Source organism: Peromyscus maniculatus, chromosome 10 (genome assembly GCF_049852395.1).
Source record: "Peromyscus maniculatus bairdii isolate BWxNUB_F1_BW_parent chromosome 10, HU_Pman_BW_mat_3.1, whole genome shotgun sequence".
Lineage (NCBI taxonomy): Eukaryota > Metazoa > Chordata > Mammalia > Rodentia > Cricetidae > Peromyscus > Peromyscus maniculatus.
In genome coordinates this window covers 19098410-19120079 of record NC_134861.1, presented here as the reverse complement: position 1 = coordinate 19120079, position 21670 = coordinate 19098410, and the positions used below count along the sequence as shown (strand labels likewise).

The 21670-nt window shown below is 44.5% G+C and overlaps 1 protein-coding gene and 1 long non-coding RNA gene across 4 annotated transcripts in view; one reads left to right on the top strand and one right to left on the bottom strand.

The window, feature by feature from the left end:
- Egfr (epidermal growth factor receptor) overlaps positions 1–21670 on the bottom strand; it is a 174073-nt gene that overhangs the window by 101939 nt on the left and 50464 nt on the right. The gene's annotated exons all lie outside the window — the stretch shown is intronic.
- On the top strand, positions 11159–12158 carry LOC143267567 (uncharacterized). The gene is made up of 2 exons (XR_013042802.1): positions 11159–11553; positions 11709–12158. It is a non-coding gene; the product is annotated as an uncharacterized LOC143267567 (long non-coding RNA).

Here is a 21670-nt window from a genome sequence, read left to right as displayed (position 1 = left end):
CCCAGCCACCAGGTACTGGGCATATCAACTGGATCCAAGTCTGATTGATGTCTGCTATTCTCCATGTGCTCTCCCCATGTACATGGAGGCAGATGTAGGGTTTATGGGCCCTGTGTTTAGCATACAAAATCCGATGCAAATTACACGTGGATATTTATAACAGGAAATAACAGCTTAAAAAGCCCTGCTAGGACACTGTGAGCCCCTCTGAAGGGGGCTTTCATTTCACCAGGCTTACAATAAATGGCTTGTCAATGTGGCACGGTTTGTTTACCTGCTTTCCCTTTGATATGCAGTTGAGTGCGTTGCCAATTTACTTTGTTTTATTATTTCCTATTAAAACAATGCTGGGAAAGACCAGTTCTGGCGGTGGGAGGGAGGGGCTGTAACCCGATGTTATTCCTGCAGCAAGTTCACAGCTGGCCTCGCCTCTCCTCTCTGAGAAAGACCGGGTTGGGGTCAGCTAGCATGGCACTGGAACTTTACATTCCACACAGCACGCCTTAGGGAAGCGGTTGTCCGCGAGGTGCCCTTCGATTTGGGAAGTGGCGAAGAAATATTCCTTTTTTTTTTTTTTTTTTTTTTGAACAACTGTTTACAGCTTTCATGTTAAAATTCTAGAACCAGGGATTAAGGCTTAAGCATTGCGTTGGCCAAGGACGTAATCCACACAAGTGTTCACCACCAGATACATGGCAAACGAAAACGAGGCGCATACAGAAGATGACTTGCGATTCAGCCACAAGAATGAGGGAAACCTGTCGTAACGAGGATGAACCTAGGGGCATCACTTCAATGCTCTAGGACACAGAAAGACACATACCTTATGATCTTACTGATTTGTGAAATCTAAAAAAACCAGTGATCTCATGGATGATGGATGGCATGGGAGGGGAGTTAGGGAGGGAAATGGGAAAGGGGAGACTGGGCGGTGATTGGTTGCAAGCCTGCACCAGCGCCCGTATTTATTAATAACACACTGTATATTATAAAACAGCTGCAAGAGAAGACCCGGCATGTTCCACCAGAAAGAAGGGGCATGTGTGTGTGGCGCTGGATGTGATAATCACCCTGGTTTGATCATTACACAATGTACACATACATTGCACTCTATAAATCTGTACAGTTATTGTGTCAGCTTAAAAAGAGAGAGGGAGACGGGGAGGGAGGCAGATAGAAAGGGGACAGAAAGGAAGAAAGCAGGAAGTGAGAACAGAGCCCAGTTACGTGGTCGGCAGTAAGGCACAATTCCCCTGGCTTAATCGTCCTAACAAGTGACAGGAAGCCAGTATATACGCGCATATGGAGGCTTTCTGAGGAGTGGAGGGAAAATGTTTATATGACATTCATTCCATTCCATAGGCCGAATTACACTAGCTTGGGACAGGGAGGTGTTGGTCAATATCCAGTGTAGGCAGGACCCCCAGAACGTCAGAAATAAGCTGTGAAGAAAAACCACCACCCCAGAGCTTTGCCCTGTCTCAGGCGGCTAGGGTCCTCACAAGCAACCTGGAGACCAGAGGCCACAGAGGACAGACACATTGGTACTAGAGGAAGCTGGGGAGAGGTTTTCGTTCCTGGGAGCCAATACATTTCCACTTCACAAGTGTGGAAATGGAAGGTTAATGAAGAGTTCCTTGGCCTGGGAACACCTCATCACTCACAGCACATTGGAAACTGTTTTGATTTTCCTAGTCTAGCTTTCCTAGACAACGCGTCGCATCTTCTTGGGAATAGCCCAGAGTAAAAGATGTAAGTTTTAAATGACAGCCGGCCTGATGCCTATTGTTTGCTGTTACTTTCATGAGGAAGCAGAGAAAGTAAACAGAGATCCCACAGGCGGACCATGTGATACTGTCACGGTCCGTGTTAAGTTCCGTCCACTGCTGCTGTGGTTTCAAGCATGAACACATTGATACACCCCGGGCCTGTCCCACAAGACTCTAGATTGTTACCGAATGCCCACAGTAGAAACTGGACAATTAAAACTTTGAGGTATGCCAGTGAGAGTGAGAAAATTCCACATAAGGACGGGATGAGATGAGCAGGGGGCAGTGAGAGCGAGAAGACCTGGGGACCCTGGGTGGTTAGCAGGTCTCAAACTGAGCTTGCTTTTTTCCCCACAGTTGAAGAACAGGAAGAAATGAGGATTCGCTTCCTCCTGTTTAACGAGTGGACTCTATTTTACCTTAGGGTATGCTGTGCGCTCCTGTGTAGATGTGTCTCTGTGTGTGTCTCTCTCTCTGTGTGCACATTATCCTTTCAGTCAGGTGCTAATTCGTTCATTGTACAAATTAGGAAATGGAGGCTCCGGACCCCACTCCTACAACTGCCCTGTGCCAGGAGATATGCGTCTTCTTAGACGATGGGGCATAGCTCAGCATGTGCTCAATGGCTTCGGTGAATGAGTTCTCTCTAGTGTGCCCACATGTAAGACAGAATACCAAGGGCTGGTAGCGTTGTTGGGCATGCACTATGTAGCCACGTTCCTTCCGTCTTCAGAACAGTTCCGGCATTTGCTCTTAGAGCAAAGGAGGTTGCATTTGAGAAGGGTCAAGGGACTTGAACTTGCAGCTAAATAGCTATGTAGGAGGAAAGGTGACGTTTTGTGGAGCCTGAAGCTTTCGCAATGGGAGGTAAACATAGAGGGAGGTGATAGTAGATTATTGGATCAAAATGCACTCTATAAATGTATGAAATTTTCACTGAATTAATAAAAAAATAAATCTGAATTCTGAGTTCAAGGTCAGGAACCTAGCCTCAGGCACAGAAATGAAGGAGAAACTCAAAGGCCCAAGTCTCTTTAGCTGTTCAGTGTCCATGCATGCCTTCAAAGACAACCTCCCCACCTCTCTCTGTGTCTCATCCTCCTTTGGTCCCTCCCTTCTTCCCTCACCTTCTCTCGAAAAAACAAACAAACAAACAAACAAACACAAAAACAAAAAACCCCCAGAGATACAGAACACAGAGATAAGCCTGCCATTCCATACTACAGATGGAGTCATTACTATAACTAAGCACACATTTCAGTGTTCTGCTTTCTGCTTTCTTTGAGGAATCTAGCCAACTAAATCCTCTGGAACTTATTTTTCTTCATCCACTATTAAGCATGATGGAAGCCACTGAGCCAGATGCTTTTCAAGGAGAGAAGAGACACTGTGGACAGGGCTACACCATCTTTCCTTCAGAGAGGTGATCATTCGAAGTCACCAAGAGCATAAGACATTCCCAGCATGTCTACACACCCAAAGGCCCACAGACGTCTAGGGCGATCGTGCCATCCATTCTGGTGACTCAAGCCGTACGTCACAGACTGTCTTGCACCTAGGAGAAAGCTGCCGAAGAACAAGCACAACAAGCCAGTGCCTTTCTTCCAGACCACCACAAGCTCCTGGACGCTAAGGCAGAGCTCATGGGCTCCCTCTGGAAATTCTCCGAGCTGCTTTGAACAGTTCACTCCAATCTTCCAAGGCTGATAAATTCCCATTGATATGAATCACGGTTTTACATGGCTGAAAATGCTTCTGCTAGATTCCTTTGGGCTTTTCTCATTTTCCAAAAATAATTGCTTTGCTTGCCAAGGAGTAGGATCTGCCCAGATCCTGTGAAATAAACCTCAGTAAAAATGTAATCCCACAGCAATTAAGATGGACACAGAAACACACCGGAAGCACCATGTATCTCTTTTCACCTTCTTTTCCTCCAGACAGATCCACGGTGACCATACAAATGCAAAGCCTGAAAGTCTAGAAGTGGCTATGATAGAAGAATGATAAAAGAAAAGTGTTGGGGTGCTTCAGCACAAATCGTTGACCATTTGAAGCACACACTCATTAGAAAGCCAACCCTTACACATTCTTACTCCTTCTTACTCTGTAACTTATGGTCTCCAGGGTAAGGGTGCTCCCCAAAGTAGTCTACTCTCTGTCTAAGTGAGTGGCGCATGGAAGCTTCCTGATGACTGCGCATCCTCCTGGGATGTGCTATTCTCCCAAATGACTCCTCCACAGCTGCAGATGCACCTACATAAGTTGCCTGCAACCCACTGCTCAGGAAGAGCTGACAGAGCAAACCGCACGAGCCTGGCATCTGCACAAGGCAGCTGCCTCTTATGACTGGCTGAGCTCTCCCCTGAGGAGAAGGAGCTGGATGCTGGGGTAAGCCAATTCATTTTTCTCCTCATCAGTCAGTGGAAACTTGTTTCCACAGATTCATTTCCAAATGGAGGAATGTTATCACCAGATGTTACCCCTTCAGGATAAACATATTCTTCATAATAGGAAAACTGGACTTCATGGAGCCAGTCCTCAGCTCTGTAGAATAGGCTTTCCTTTTTATATGTCTGACATGAGTTGTATTGCAGGTTTTTGGTGGATATACTTCCTGTCTCACACATGGTTTTGCTATCATCTGCAATAGAATTGATATTTTTACAAAGCCAGATGCTTTGGGTCCATTGGCATTCCTGCACCTCCGTGGCCTGGACAACTCCCAGAGCTACCACAGCCTTCAAGACCAGATGGGGAAAATATAGCACCCCTCTTCATCCCCACCCCCGCTCCCACCCCCAGGATGGCTAAGCACAGTACCACCTGGGAAAGATGTGCAGATAACCACACTCATTTCTTCTACCCACTAAACTAAGAAACTAAAAGTTTCTATCAAATTTAGAACTAGGGAAAAACACAGAATTTAAAAAAATTAACAAACTTTGGTTTGTTATTATTATTATTATTATTATTATTATTATTATTATTATTAATAGGTCACAAATATGAATAGAGATGACTGTTTCCAAATAGTAAATTTTACATCATGGAAGTCGAGGAGAGGTAGAGCAGATATACAACACAGGAAGGTGAAAAATGTCCCCTTCGGTTCCCATGAACTAGGACTCCAAGTTTCAGAAGAGCAGCTGGATGAAGATATGAACTTGCTAGTGTGTTCTTCTATGTGAATAATGGTATCTTGCCATTGAGGCAAGAAATTGGTCAGGCTAGTGATTCTGAACGCAAGTGGAGTTAAGAAGATACAACTCCAACAGAAACCAATCTAATTTTGAAAAACTTATACATACACACAAATATTTTATATTTTCAAACATAGAAAAAGGAATCAAACAAAGAACAATGCAAAAATCTGAGAATGACCATACTGGGAAAACTTGGTTAACATGCCTGATGGCAGCGTGTGCGAGTTTACTTATAGGCATCACTGGACCATTTAGCTCACCTCCTCTCTTTTAGATAGTGGTTGAGGAAACTGAGAGACAGGCCAACTAACTAAAAGGGTGTCAAGATCTCCCTTTAGTTTAGACTCCTTTTTGTTTTTATGGTCTGGAGATCAAACCCAGGACCTCAAGTATGCTACCGCTGACCCACACCTCAGCTCCAAGACTGGACTCTTCTGATTGAAATAGAAAAGTCCAAGTGAGAACATTGAGCGGATTCAGATGGGACACATAAAGTTAAACAATCAAGTGAACACGATACAGATGAACTATCAGATTTCAGACCTTAATACTGCCTGCTGGTTCTTCTTAAAATGCAGACACCAGAAGTCCTCCACATCTCTAATCTCAAATCCAATCTCCTAACAGACTAGTTTTCGGCAACATCATCAAAGCCACACTTATCATCTGCAAATTGCTGGAGATATTTTGCTGGTGTCTCCTTTCGGCGTGGCTGACGCCACAACACAGCTATAATTATTCCAGCACAGGAATGACGTCTGTTGCCACTGTGCTCAGTGACATTTGATATTACAAGCTTGTTTTGACCTGTTACAAAAGGTATATAAACTTGATTCCTTCCACACTGGAGCTGTGTGCGATGCTAAAAACACCTCCCTCCCAAACGCATCTGAATAATCATCAGGGGAAGGTGGTAGGAAATGCAAAGCAGAGAGAGCACTGGTGAGGGTCGTTCCAATTTACAAGCGCGGGGCTCTCAGCTTAGATTTGATTTGCACACACCCCGCACTCTGAAGTTAACAAGACATTGGAGCCTGAGTGAGGCACAGTTCCCCCGCGGGGGCTCTGCATGACACAGGGGCCACAGTGGCACAAATCCCAAGGACATAATCGAGCTTCACAGGGAGCCTCCTAATCTCACCTCCTAGTGCTTTCCCTAGCACTGGCCGAACTCAGCATTCATTGAATCATCAGTCCAAGTGAAAAAGAAAGATCTGGTGAATGATGTTTCATCCCTCAATATCGTGCTATATCGGACACACCTTCCTCTGCATTCTGCTTTTAGCACTGGGGGAAAGAGGAGCAGCACAGGGTAACAGGAGGCATAGTGTATGCTCTCACCAGAATTTTCTTAAGGAAAAAGATTGGAGTAGGGAATGGTAGAGTGGGCTAGTCATGATGCTTGAGAATTTCAAGGAAGGAAGGACCTTCTAAAGTGACTTATCCAAACTCTATTTTACATACACTCAGGACACACACACACACACACACACACACACACACACACACACACACACACACACAGAGAGAGAGAGAGAGAGAGAGAGAGAGAGAGAGAGAGAGAGAGAGAGAGAGAGAGAGAGAGAGAGAGAGAGAGAGTCTAGCAAAGCAATGCATATCCTAAGAATGTCCCTACTTTGTGGACATCTCTCAGAGGCTGAGGCTCCAGCCTACAACATGAGCCCTCTGCAGGGCAGACATCTCCATAGCTCTTGCTTGCCACCACTCAAGGACAGACTTAAGAACATAGTTGGGCATTTTGCTACCCAGATAATGGAATTTTTGATCAACTCTCCTTGGCTCTATTCTGTAGCAGGCAACGAGAAAGAAGTGTGTATGCCAAAGGAGGCTGGGATGGGGTCGGGGTCGGGGAGGGGGCACAGATAACCATCTGCCTCCTCTAGCTCTTCCTTTATCTCCCCTGTAGCTGCTACCACCAGTTCCTCAGCCCACACACCTTTTTCTGCATCAGGAGCTACTATCACAAGGCCTTTCAAGATAGTCATTGTTATTTTTCCCAATCCTTAGTTCATAATAGACTGTTACAGGTGAAGTATTTGTTTACATGGCTCTTCTTCTTGATTCTGCTGATGCTCTTAAAGCAGAAGGTTCACCTTGAGGGCTGACGGCATCTTCAGCCCCAGTGTGCTCTTGTAGAAAGAGTAATGGTGTTTAAATTAGAGATAGGGTCTAAAGCATAGCCCTTATCACTTCCTAATTTGGGATCTTGGGCCACACATCACTTTAGGGACAGAATGTAGTTGCTTCTGAAGTCAGATGAAATCATACTCAAATGATAAACAGTGTCTCATACTGGGGAAAAATCATATATATTAAAAAAAAAAACCCTCACATTAAAAAAAATCTTATAGACCAACTATGTTCTGTGTTTTACAAAATTCCCAACTGCAGTTTTTGAGTTTTTCCAAGTTGAAAGAACTTTTCCTGCATGTGGAGTCTTTCACCATTCACTGACCTCATGAACTACTCTTGCAGAGGGCACAGGTTCCAATCCCACAGCCATGTTCAGTGGCTCACAACCACCTGTAATCCAGCTCCAATGGGAATCCAATGGCTTCTATGTGACATCTGCACTCACATATAGATAAATACCCATTCATACACAGACACACACAGAGAATTAAAAATAAAATCAGTCTTTAGAAAAGGTATATTTACCAACTTCTATTGGTTGCAAAAGACTCGACATGGATGGCTCACCACAGCTTGCATCTTGGTTTCCTGGGTGAAACTCCGGTCTTCAGCTTGGGTTTATATGAGGGTTTTAAGAAACTAGATAATCTTTCAAGTTTCGGGAGTGGTAGTTTTTGTAAACGATGTGCTTTTTATTATCTTAAGTGCTTTTGTGTTGTTTCACCTCTTATTTAGCTCCTATACCTGAACCTTAAATACAGCTGAAATGTCAAGAAAAGCTATGTATTGGACACTAAGAAAAAATGGCTATGTGGGCCCATAGAACAGGTGCCTTGGAAGGGCTTCTTGGTTGTATAAACTGAGTTGGTCAGCACCTCTCTAGGCTGCCAATTTTGTATCTTAGAAGCAGCTAAAATTTCTTTTAAAGACAGAGTAAAGACATGACTACCGGAGCTGAAAATTTCTGTAGAGTCCCAGAAGCAATGTAAAGTAGTGAGTGTCACCAGAGGCAGCCAGGCTCACAGAGAACATCTAACAGAAGCAATACTCTGAGCAGCTGCTGGGGTAGGAAATATAGAAGCCTGGAAGCCTCGAGACCTCAGGAAGCAAAGGAAAGCCATCTTTCTGCTAAGAAATACTGGGTCCAATACATTGGAGAAAAGTGAGATGTGTGTTTAACTTTTAGATCACGGTTCAAATAAAATACATAAAAAGATGTTTAAATAAAATACATAAAAAGATGTTTGTGAGTCAGCTGTGCCTATGTGAACTGGACTAGATGAAGAGGACAGAGGAAAAGGATGGTAATTTTTAAAGCATGATAATGGTATTGTGATTACATAAGAAAAAAATCAGTGTTGAGAGATGCATGATAAGAAGGATGTAGGATAAAATGGTACAATTTCTTCCATCTGATTAGCTTTCTAGTAGTTCAGAAATGCAAAGACAGATGTGCAGAAAGAAAAAAATATGGTGATTTTGAGTTTAGATGCATATGACAGCATCTGTGAATAATTGAAAATTATAGCAAAATTTATATAAAATTTTGTTTAATTAGCCCCTCCCCTTCTGGGTGTGCCTGGCATGCCCTTCTTAAGTGTGCACAAGACGTTTGTACAAACAGGGCCACTTAAAGTGTTCAGTGCACCAGCTAAAAATTCCAGAACAATCTAAGTCCCTGTTAGTGACAGCTGTGTGGAAGATAAGGCAGCCATTATATATAAAAGAAGCTGATTTATATGTACTGCAGTCGGGAAAGTCTCAACTAAAGGAAATTGTTTGAAAAATAAAAGTGTCTAACAATGTGTATCATGTGAACTCAAATTTGAATGAAATATATTTAAAGCCAAATCTATTATATATATATATATATATATATATGTGTATATATATATATATATATATATATATATATATATATATATATATATATATATATATTTAAAGTAGATTGGTTTTTTTCAAGACAGAGTTTTTTCTGTGTAGCTTTGGTGCCTGTCCTGGATCTCGCTCTGTAGACCAGGCTGGCCTCAAACTCATAGAGATCCTCCTGCCTCTGCCTCCCGAGTACTTAGATTAAAGGCGTATGCCACTGCTGCCTGGCAAAATATATTATTATGTAAAGTCCACAGAACAAAAATTTGGAAGGGTGTCTCCCTGACTCTGACAGTGTGGTCAGGAAACAAGGGGTCTGGGAGAGAGTTCCTTGGTTTTTGTTGTTGTTGTTGTTGTTGTTTTTTGAGGGTGGGGGCTGTGTTTCAAGACAGGGTTTCTCTATGCACAGTCCTGGTTGCCCTGGAACTCACTTTGTAGACCAGGCTGGCCTTGAACTCACAGAGATACACCTGCCTCCCGAGTGCTGAGACTAAAGGGGTGCGCCACCTCCACCTGGCAAGTTCCTTGCCTCTTACCCCACCCCCTTTTTTGCAATTGTCAAACTTTTAACAAAGAGAGGATATTTTTATATCTTCTAGTTAAAATATAGTCAAATAAATAAATAAATAGAGACAGAAAACGCTAGCAGAGTGGGAGAACAAAAACAGAGGAACCAGGAAGGTGAGCCGGCCAATTTGCAGAGCAGGATGGCTTCACAGCCAAAGCGATCAGAGAGGGAGAGAGATGGGTAACATTTTAGTTTCATCACAAAGGCCTTTCATTAGAGAAAAAAAAAAAAATAGAAACCACTGTCAGCAATGGGGTTGATCACGTGACTAAATTCCATTAGCAGGAAGGAGGAGGCTCCCCCTGGTAATCACGGCAAAGTCAAGATGACTGCAAAGGTCGCATGGCCACTGGAACACCCCTGTAATTTGTATTGTAATGAACTATTACCTCAGCACAATCATGTGCCAGGCATTTAATTTACAAGTGCAGATGCCTGGCGGTTGACTTTAAAATTGCTCTGAAATTACCCTCATGTAATCTGAACAACTACAAGTGTGGCCAGGGCTTCATTAGAAGGGAGCTGCGCATGCAGGCCTGGGGACAGCAGACCGTGGTGTATTTCGACTGGCTGCGCTGTGTGCATCTGTGTTGTGAAACTTCAGTGGTAGCCTCTGCACACGCCCACCCAGCTTTCCCTGACTGGACTGCAGACTCTTCCCGGGGTCTGCTGGACAAAGGGGCCCTCCCCGAGTCTACCTACCTTTAGTTAGCCGCAACTTGCAGTGGAACACGGACTAGAAAATAAAATGATTTTTTTTTTTCCTTTCCTTGGGAGTTCTATCGTCTGTTTCCACTAAGGAAAGAGGCGCAAAACGAAGGGAGTACACTGCTTTCAGGGCTGAGGATGCTTCCATGAGCTGTGATTCAGGTCTGCCCTGGGCGAGAATGTGCCGGGGAGGCTGGCCTTAAGTGGGCGCGTGCCTGTTCATCCGGATAAACCAAATTGGGAGGTTTCCAACCTGTCACACCACCACAAATGGCATGTTAGAAAGTGCAGGCTCTCGTTTTTCCACCAAAGTGGGAGCTTAGTTTTGCTTCTAGGAATCACACGTCCTTGGTGCCAATAAAACATTTTATACACGTTTTAAATGCTTGGCATGCTGGGCCAAGCTTTGGCCAGAGAAGGCTCCTGCTTTTGCCGGAGGATCACTTTTGCACAGTATCCTAAGGTGAGATCGCACATCTCTGAGAACCACCCTCCAACACTGTGACCAGGGTAGGTACCAGCACCATCAGGCACGTGCAGGTGCTCAGCACCTTTGCTGATGCCGGCCGGTTCTCAGAGAAACGCTGAGTTCAGTAAAGAGGCTGAAAGCACGTGCTCAGGCGGTAAGATTGAAAATAAAAAATTGAAAACCTTTTAAGCCTTGCTCCCAAGGTGGGTCTGGGCCCCTGACACCCGCTCCGGGGTTTGTGGGGGGTAGTTTCCATCTGCGCACGCGCAGTGCCGACGGGTTGGGGGTGGGGTGGGGATAGGTGGTGTCCCAGGTCTCAGTTGCGCAGTGAAATAGTAAAAAAAAAAAAAAAAAAAAAAAAAAAAGCCTAAGTAAACTCTGGCCATCAGATAATGGGCCATTATGACTCTGGATGACTTCCTGAATGGTCTAAAGCACGGCTTTCTCATTTCCTGCCTGCAGGACAGAGAACTGTTCGGACAGCGCTGTGTGCAAACGGGCAGGGAGAGGCGGGAACCGGCCGGAGCACCAGGGCCTGGGAGCCGAGACACCGGAGAAAGCCAGCCGCTGGCAGCCGGTCCCGCGCTTGCGCAGTCAGCGGTCCCACCTGCCGCGCAGCACCCCAGGGACAGCAGGACAAAGAAAACCAGGCGCCGGTGCGAGCTAGCAGAGGGAAGGGCGAGCCACGAAGCTGCTGCTCCCATTAAAACAGGCAACTCTGCTATGCTTGGTGTTAGTCCAGGACCCTGCCAGGAAGGAGCTGGCTCACCGAGAAGCCACAGCTTCATTTTTTCCCATACTCAAGTGGTATGTCTTTCCTCTAAGCCAGCAAAATCATCTCTCCCTCCTCCATCCTGCCTCTCCCCCGTCTTCCTGTCCCTCTCCTTCCCTTTATGTCCCCCAACCCCTCTTTTGGGTTACCACAGACCGAGAGTAACCATAACCTTGTAAAAACTCCTCAGAGCGTCTGGCTGTGAGAATGCTCTGCTTTGGAGGTCCCAGCCCACTAGGTCTGTGAAACGACTCGGAGTTTAACTTTCCTCAGCAATAAACTGAAGGTCAGCGTGGGAACCAGGAGGCAATGAAGAAGATTAGATGATTCGTTTGAAGAAGTCTGTATTTCTGGACCTGGTACACTCGATGCACCTGATGCGTAGCTTTTTAGATTATTTCTGAGGCATCAGGGAGAACATGATTATCTGCTCAGGGAGGGGATGCTCCCATCCACAGACTAAGGCAGAGACAAATGGCGTGGCTGCTTGCTGAGTGGCCAGATGTGGAGCGGACTGCACATGACCTCAGTTTCTGCTTCTGCTGCCGTCTCACTTGGGGTCATTAGGTCCTACTGCCTGATTTTTAAAAACAATGTGAGAATTGGATTACATAATTAATAAAAGTATTAGTTAAATTAATTAATTGAAGTACTAGGTCAGTAGACAGTAGAGAGCCACAGGAGGCCATCTCTCCTCTGCCTTAGTTCTTAGCAAACTGTTTAGCAGAATTTCACCACCAACTTTTGATTTTGTCAGAGGGCTAAGACCACTTCCGTCGTAGATATATTCAGATTCTTGTCTGTTTACTTCAGCAAAATTTTTCAGAAAGAAAGAAACACAATTTATGAGGTACCATTTGTGCCCTTCACTGTTCTTCCTATAATCATAGTTTTTATGATAAACTTTTAGAGGTATGAACCATCTTCATTTAATATATAAGGAAACAACTGATCTGGTAAAGTGGAACGAATGTAAGGGGTCAGGGAAGCAAGCCTTAGAAGGCCTTGCATTTGAGGTGGGCCGGATACAGGTCCAAAGCCCACGGGCCTTTCCTTCATAATGAACCCCTGGGAAGACAGATGTGTGAAAAGACAAAAACAGCATTGAGTTTTTGGGAAACTGAAGGAACTTACATGAAGGCAGTGTGTTTGGCCATCTAGAAAAGGGAACAGCTGACCGGAACCCCCGAGACGCTGAGCTCCGTACTACTGAAGATTCAACCATTAACTATAATCTGACACGCAGCATTCACGTTTTTAAACATGAAATGTCATGAAGCTGTTTACACCCTAGGCAGGAGGATGGCTGCTGTGCGGTACTCTCCATTTCTGAAGGTTCTGATTCCCTTTCAGCTGCTCAGTGACTCCTTGAGGCACTGAGGACATGGAGAAGTCGAAGCGAAACTCTGTCTGGATTTCAGTGGATCTCCTTGGTTAATTCTTTGTTTATTGAGTCTTCATTTTGTGCCTGCCTGCTGAATACAGTGTGGCTACTCTCCTGGGGCATGGAGAGAAATGGCTTATCTGGAGAACCTGAACAGAAGGCAGCTGGTGGACACCAGAAGCCAGGATTTTCACCCAAAGCTAGCACACAATTGCTTTCCTTGGAAGGCCGAATTTCAGTGCATCAAATTCCCACCCCAGGGCACCTTTCAGATATCTGAGGACAGCTCTTACAGCATCCTCAGTGGTTTGCAGCTTAAATGTCTGTCAAGGCTCTTGTGCTAAAGGCTTTCCACTCTATTCTTTTGTGTTCCTGGGAGGTGGAGCCTTATGGAAGGATGTTAGCTCATTAGTGGTGTTTCTCCACTTTTTTTTTTTTCCTGTTCTGTGGTTTTGCTTTATGGGCACCATGTACATGGTTTCTGCCATTTGTACTTCCTCACCACAGGCCCAAAAGCAACAGAGCCAACTGAGCTGGGACAGAAATCTATGAAACTGAGAACCATTCCTTACCTTCCAGATATCGATTTCCTTAGGTACAATTCCTTAGTGACAGACAGCTGACACACGAGCTTCCCTAATTTTCTCACAGGTAAGCATTCCAGTCCTTCTTCACCTGTCCCTGTAACTTCTTCCTAGTGATTTCACCATCCTCTCTGGCCACACAGCACAGCCTCAGAGCTTAACGCTACTAAATCGCAGACTCTGGTCCAGTTCCTCATCTCTGTATTATTTCAATGCATTTTGACGCAAATTCATAAGATAACACTCCCATGATTAGGTAACACAAAGAAGTCAAAGTTTTGAAAAATGTAGCTAAGGTCCTACATGAGTTAGTTTTGATTTAATGATGTTTATCCTGGTTATGATTGACTTGATCAGGTGGAAAGTTGTGGTTGACCAAGGCCTCCTAGAAGGAGATACTTCCCATCAGAGAGAAACCTCTAAAAGCCAGATCTCATCCCTACAACCTCAAGAAACTAGACTCTTCTAAGTGCCAGAATGAGTGTAGTTCCAGATGAGAGCACACTTTGACCACAGCCTTGTGAGACCCCCAAAGACACTGAGAAGCAAGGCTCCTCTTCAGCTGTACTTCTGACAAATTTTGTTGCCTTTATAACAATGGTCCTTTGTGTGCTTTTCTCACTACACATTTACACAATACAAAGTTTCTCAGACAGATCCAGATTGCTGACATGGGGTATCTGCAGCAGTCCCTCTGGACTGTGGGAGGCCATGGTGGAGTGAGTCAGAATATCCAGAGAAAACCGTTTCCTGGAGTTCAAGGCTGGCTTGTTAAGGAAGATAGCCCAGCGTTTTTAATGCCTTTTAGAAATCAGCTCAGGCTGTCTTAACGACATTGGTGAAATCACCAGGGCTGATACCATCAAAAATCAGTCTTCAGAGGCATACATAAACTTTTATGTGTTGTGAAGTGAAATATTTTAGTACTATGTGCACAAGTCTTGACTCTGATACATGTTATTTGAAAAGAGGGTCTTTGAAGATATAGTCAAGTTACAATGGGGTCGCCTTAGAAAAGGGTAGGCCCAGTGACTGGTGCTCTTTCATGAAGAGAGGAGTGTGGACACAGATGCTCAGAGGGGAGAACACTGTGTGAGGACACAGAAACAGACAAATAAGAGAATACCCTGTAAGACAGAGGCAGGCAGAAGTGTGTTGTACCTACAGGGCAAGGAAAGCAAGTGCCCCTGGCAGCAGCAAACCCTGGAAAAGCATGACCCTCCCTTTTAGGTTTCAGAGAAAACATGGCCCCGAAGACACATGGACTTTAGATTTCTGGATCTGAAACCTGGAGAGAACACACTTTGGTAGTTTGAGACCAGCAAGTCTGTGGTACATGGCTGTGGCAGCTGTAGAGAATGGTATACTGTAATTGCCCAGAATCCTGCATGCATGCAAGGCATTTAAACAGGGTCTCAGACAGGAGCTGATGTGACATCCAGAGCACAGGGTGGGGTGGTTTGTTGCCTATGCAGACCAAGAGGCTGGCAGCCTGGACGACGACCCTTCAAAGAAGCAGGGGAAAGCAAATCTTCGTCTGAGCTCTTAGGTAACACACTAGGACACTGCACTGTTTTGCTTTGTGGGTGGCTTCGCAGCTAAGCCAGTTCTTAGATGCCACCAGCTGAGTTTAGCTTGGAATAAACTGCTCCTGGCCAGCAGTAGATGGGAGACAAAAACAGAAAGAAAACAAAGAGGCTTATGAAGAATTGTGAGGTAGTGTAGAGTGTAAACAGAAACGAGGAAATGAGAGTATTGAGACTGTTTTCTACAGATGTTTTACGTTCACTACCTACCTTCCTGCTCCTTGAGACACCAAGAAAAACCGAAGTTCCTTCCGACATCTCATATTGTAAAATTTCTACGACTGGCTTTTCCTTTTTGCAACTTTGCATATTTGGGAGTTAATCTTGTATCCACTCATAGTATCCACTCTGGATGTATGAAAGGACCACGCTAAACTGCAATTTCACACTGTGAGTCTCAACCCAGGACTGTGCTATGAAATCTATACCATGAGTTGAGACGAGTATAATGTAAAGAAAGAAAAATAAGCAGAATAGAATACAATAACAGACAATAGAAAATATCAGAGCAATGCTGTGAATATAGTATTATGTGTTAAAAGTATGTAGAGCCATGAGTGTTAAAACTATGTAGAGCCGTGAGTGTATGTGAAAATACTGAAACTCATTTGTCAGAAAGTTCTGTGCGAGCTGTCAAAGGAGAGAACTTGTCAATAGTCCTGTCAGCTGTAAAGCTTGAGAACCACAACGATGACCAGACTGGTGAGATATCCCCAATAGTGCAGTAATAGCACTGTCTTAGGAGTAACCAGCAGTGGTCCAGTAGGTCCTAAAGGGCACTCAGTTTGAGGGAATTCATGTCTAGTAATGCCAATCTAAACAAGAACCTGTAGCCAGAGAGATAGCAGGCTCCAGAGGGGAACCTATTACCACCATGTGACTAAAGTGATAGAGTCTCCAACTGCCTTTCATATACTATCCTTACGTCCATAGGCAAGTGCAGTCTTGACCCGTCATCACAGAAACCTCTTTCTGAAGTAGACAGAAGCTATCAGAGTGACCTACAACCTGTCCAAATGCCGAATAAAGGACAGTGGGGGAACCTGGCCCCAAGTGGGACATCCATAACACAGTAAGGCTCAGGGAACTTCCTGGAGGTGGGGGCAGAAAGATTTTAAGAGCCTGAGTACCAGTTTTTCTTGGGTAATACAGGAATGCTATACCCATGAACTCTAAACAATATCTTGCCTTCATAATAGCAACAAGACCACAGCAGTCACAAACCAACATGGGAGGACTCCACCCTTACACGAAGACCTAAAGGCTTTCAAGGGTGGGAGAATCAGTTGTTTGCTCTTTTAGGGACCAGATCAGTCCTAAGTGGTCAGCCTTATACACATGCAAACGAGGGCAACACTAATTGAACGCAGCAGATTATGTGTGCCTGTGTGGGCACATATCTATTCAACTATAGAAGAAGAGGGGATGAATTTGAAAGGGGATGGTGGGGGGACATGGCAAGAGTTGGGGGAGAGGGAGTGGGAATGATGCAAATGCAGTGAACTCATGTATGAAACTCTCAAATGATTTTTTTTGTATAAAACAATTCTTAACTTGCTCAGGTTGAAAATTTTTGAAAGCCACTAAACTAGTGTTATCATAGGGCCTTTTCCATCTCAGCTATTTTTGAACTGATGGCTGGCTCCAGGATACTTTACAGAATGAACTAGAACACACCAAGCATACTTTAAAGTGTAGAAGGCTTTTAACTTGGAGAAAAAAACAAACAACAACAAAAACAAACAAAAAACCCCTCATAACCCACCCTCTTTCCATCGATGTTGGGAACTATGTGGATGGGGCCATTTCTAGGCCAAGGTAAGGGGGTGTATTCAAGATTAACTTTTGCCAGGGGAATATGGATGGGAGTCTTGCTTTACCAGCGGGAATAGCATACTTCAGAAGACACGCCCACCTCTATATAATTAAAGGCAGTTGGGGATAGGCCACCTCCCAGGTCCTGAGCTCTTCCACATTGCACTTTGGACCTGGCCTTTACCAGAAGTGGCCAATGTACCCCGAGGAAGGGAAAGCTGGATCTAGTCTAGACAAGATTCCGTCATGCCAAAGACATGCATGAACAGGCCTGCCAAAGATGCTCATCGCCCTGCTCAGCAGACCATTCTCCTCCTGACTCTAGGGTAGATGAAGAAGTAAACAGCACACACTCCATCTTCTAAGGGGGTGGGTCTTGTGTGCAGATGACATCAATAGATAACTTCCTTTGCTGCAATAGTCCACAATCAATAATCACTCTGTTAATCATTTCTACTCCCTGTACACACAGAGTTCTGCCAAGAACACATTTCAAATGCTTTCTGTTCAAAGTAAATTTGTTGCTTTGTATGAAGAAACATTTTTCTTGGGGAAATGTAGCAATCAGGCACACTTCTTAAACATCCAGGATCTGCAAATGTGTTTGCCTTTACATCTTGCTGAATGTACATGAGTGTGCAGTGCCTATAGGAAGCTCCTTGTTTGTGAAGGCAGAACATTCAACCTCCTGACTAATGATTGATGTCACTAGGTCACTCCTGGGTCCTGGCTCAACAGGGAAGAATGGTCTGTAGTTCTTGTCATATCCACGTCGTGGTTAATGATACTTATTTTATCTGAGTTTATTTTATTTTTAATTGACAAATAAAACTGTTATATTTATGCTGTATAACTTGATGTTTTGATATTTGCATACACTGTTGAATGGCTGGCTTGAGATAATTAACATATACATTGCTTCACATATTTTCTTCTTGGAGTAATAAAAAATGTCTATTCACTCTATTAGTAATTCTGAAGTCTGCACTATACTGTAATTAACTGTAGTCACTATGATTTGCCATTAGATCTCTTGAGAGCATTTCCTCCATCAGACTGCAATCTGGTTGCCTTTCCATGGCATCTCCTCAGCCCCTGGGGACCACTTTCCTATTGTCTGTCTTTATGAGTTCTGCTATTTTAGATTCTACACCTAAGTGAGGTCACACAGCATGGCTTTCTGTATCCAGTCAACTGCAGGTGACATAATGTCCCCCAGCTCCACTTGTGATGGGATTTGACAGGGTTTCCTTCTTTTTTGTGGCTGACTAGCATTTCCTCTTGTATACACTATTGCCACAAGCAGAGACCTGTGCTTACTACAAACAAAGCTAAGAGGAGCCGGGCTCCCACTCAGTACAGCCGTCCAGTGTCTTACATTAAAACACAGACCTTTTCAGCAGACGGTTTGGGAGCAACTGGACATCACAGGCAAAAACCATGTACTGTGATGTAACCTCCTAAAAAACTAAAAAGGAAAGAACTGCAGACTTAAATCTAAAACATAAAACTCCTAGAAGATACTATGAGAAAATCTTTGGGACCGGTCTCATGGAGAATTCTCAAACAAGACAGCAAAAAGCATAATCCGTGAAAAAAACAAAACAAAACACATTTGTGATGAATTCTTTTATCTGTCAAACAACTCGGTCAAAGAGGTTGAAAGTGAGCTATAGACTATTTGTAAAGAACAAGTCCAATAAAGGATTCACAGGCAGAGTACAGTAAGAACCCTGACACACGTGTGCTCTGGCAGCATGCCTACATTCAGCTTTGCTGGAGGTCTTTGAGGTACACAGCATTTCTTTCTCACAAGCTGCTGGGTTGACTTCCTGGGTCCACTCAGGTTTTTGAGGTCCTATGAAAATAATAACCAGTAAAGAGCAAACAAGCAAGCAAGGTCTACTTCTTGCACACAAACTTAGAAGGCTGCCAACATTTTCCCCAATCAGCAAATGACCGTGCACGCTGCGGCTTGAAAGTCTCCGTCAAAATTTAATCCTCACTTTGAGGAGTTAAAAGGTGACACCAGGCAGAACATTTAGGAGGTGACTGAGCCACGAGGATCTGACTTCAGGAGTGAGCTAATCTGCCTGGCTACCTTCAGAGCGGTTCTAGTACAGGAGTCCGCGTGCCTATCCCTTGGCCATGCTTCTTTCCATGTGACCCTCTGCATGGCCTTGGGGCTCTGCAGAGTCATGACCAGCGTGAGGGTCCTCTCCAGATGTAGCTTCCTGACCTGCAACCTCCCAAGTCTCTCTAACCTGGAGCTGAACAAAACCCTATTATTTATAAATCATCCAGACTGTGGTATTCAGTTATAGCAACAAAGACAGACTGTGACAATACAGTATTTTAAATGGAAACTGCCGTGAGTAAATCAGCAGTAAATAAAATACTAAAATGTAAATGGCAACAAGATTTAGTGACCGGTCTCAACCTTCCCTGGGACCCAGACTCTGGAAGAAGAAATCATACAAAGAGCACAGATGGGAGAAGAATGAAATAGTGAGCAACTCCAACCTCTTCAATTTCTTTTCCTCCTGATTCAGAACACACAGTTCACCCCAGCAGTCACATTCTGACCCTTTGTCATCTCTGCAGAGCCCACTCTGCAGGGCACATCTGGACAGAAGGTCCATCTGCTCACCTGTCTCTAATGCAGGCTGAGACACAGCACCGCCCCTATGGCCTCTTTCACTGCTGACCTGCTCCTTCCCAGACTCTGCCTCCTCCTTCCCTCTCTGGGTCCAAACTGTGCGTTTCTCTTTTTCACCCAGCCCTTACTTAACCCAGGACTCCCTGGATAGCTTTCCAGAAGGCTGAGTTTTGATTTTCTTTATCCTTCTGAAACCTCCTAAGTAAGTACTTTCTGCCATCCAGAAGAATGGGAAGAGCCTGTGAGTGGCTCAGAGTCCAGGACTCTGTGCTAATACACTCTGCACCAGAAACGAGCCCCGGGCGGCATGAACGTGCTGATAAAGCAATGCAGTGTAGGACTTTCTTTGTCTGTTCGGTTGCTCTAGAGCAGGGGCAGTGATGGCACAGAGACCCACGGCACTTGGGTGTTCCAGTTCCATCTCGGCGGCACTCCCTCATCCATTTGATCACAGCCCCAAGCTGGGGCTCTGCTGCAGTACCCAGGCTCTTACCAAGACTGACCCATCCAGGCATGCTGGGCTGGAGAGGACATTGCTTAATCCATTCATTAGCTGTAGGGTATATGTGGTCCCAAAACTAATTGAAAATTTTTATAGATGAGTTTGTAAAAAAAAAAAACCCATTTCCCCCAGGCTGTCCAGAGCTGGAGGAGGAAGAGAAAAGTGTGTCAACTTCCAGGTGCTTAGGTATTTTAGCTGACTTGGCATAATTGACATATATTCCTTATCAATTAATAAATGAACTAGAAAAGTTCTTCCCACCTCTGGAGACAGTGTCGGGCCTAAAAACATACTGTACAAGGAACTTTCTGGTGTGTACGTGCTTTGGGGATGGATGGTATCTTGGACAAATGTTACCAGAAGACTGGTGGACAGAACCTTGTCACCTAACACTGGAGGAACACACGTCCTCACTGCTACCACTTAGTATTTCCTTCTGTTCCCATATGCCTGTATGCGAATGTCAACGTACAACATCCTATAAAAAATAGGAACAAGATAAGTGCTCTCTGGTTTCCAGGGAGCCAAGAGTACAGCCTCCCGATGACTCACACACATTATTCTCAACTCTTCTTGACTGCCATGTACTTTACCCCAAGAGCCCTGGCCATCTCCTCCCCCTTCTACACCCACAGTGTCACTGGGTCACTTCACATAGTGCTTAACCAGAGAAACATTACAACTGTGCCAAGCTTTACTAGCTAAACAAAGGCAAGCCTGGTGACGTCAGAGCCTGCTCTCCAATCCCAGCTCAGGACACAGCCTCCAACTCTTTGCAGCTGCTTTAGGGTGGAAGACATAACCCTGCCTCCCACCAGCCACCTCTCCAGAGCATCTCTTCTAGTTCGCTTTCCACTAATTCCAGAAGAAGACGTCTTGCAGCCTGGCATAGCTCCCACACTTCTTGAGAATGCTGCTTCCCTGCTTTTCTAGCAGACCCAGAACTGTTAGCGTAAACAGCTGCCCTGCTCCAAGGTGTCCTGAGCTGTTCCACTTGAAAGTAAACATTTGTGCTATTTAATCACATCATAATTGTGGAGAAAGAACCAAATGAGAAAGTGTGAAACAAAGTGTGTAGAGCAGGCACATGCCCACCCTGTGGGAACACAAAACAGGCAACAGTGCATGCACACACATTTCCTTGTGGAAACACAACACAGGCAACAGTGAACACATGCATGCTTCCCACCAGGAAACCAAGGGAAGGCAGATTTTTTACATGCCATGTAAATGGCATGACCAAGATAAGGTCAGTTGTAAGGAAACTATCACCATTCCTGCTGTGTTATCTACTTATTTCCAAGAAAATAATTCCACAGCCTTCACTGATTTTTTTTCTCTGAAATACTGTTTAATGATTATCAAGGAATTTCTGTGTTCCAGAGGTTCAATGCTTCACCCATTCACACCTCCGTTTGAGTAGCCTACACCAGACAACATATAGTCACTCAAACTGTCATATTTACCAAGACTTACCAAAGGTGAAGAGTTGACCCAAACATGCACTATAGAATCTTAATGATCTCACCTAAGCATCAAATGATTTTTCCAAGTCACTCGTTACTTATGCATGTAGCACACACCTGTTGGCATTATTGTGGAGTTTATCCAACTTTGATTCA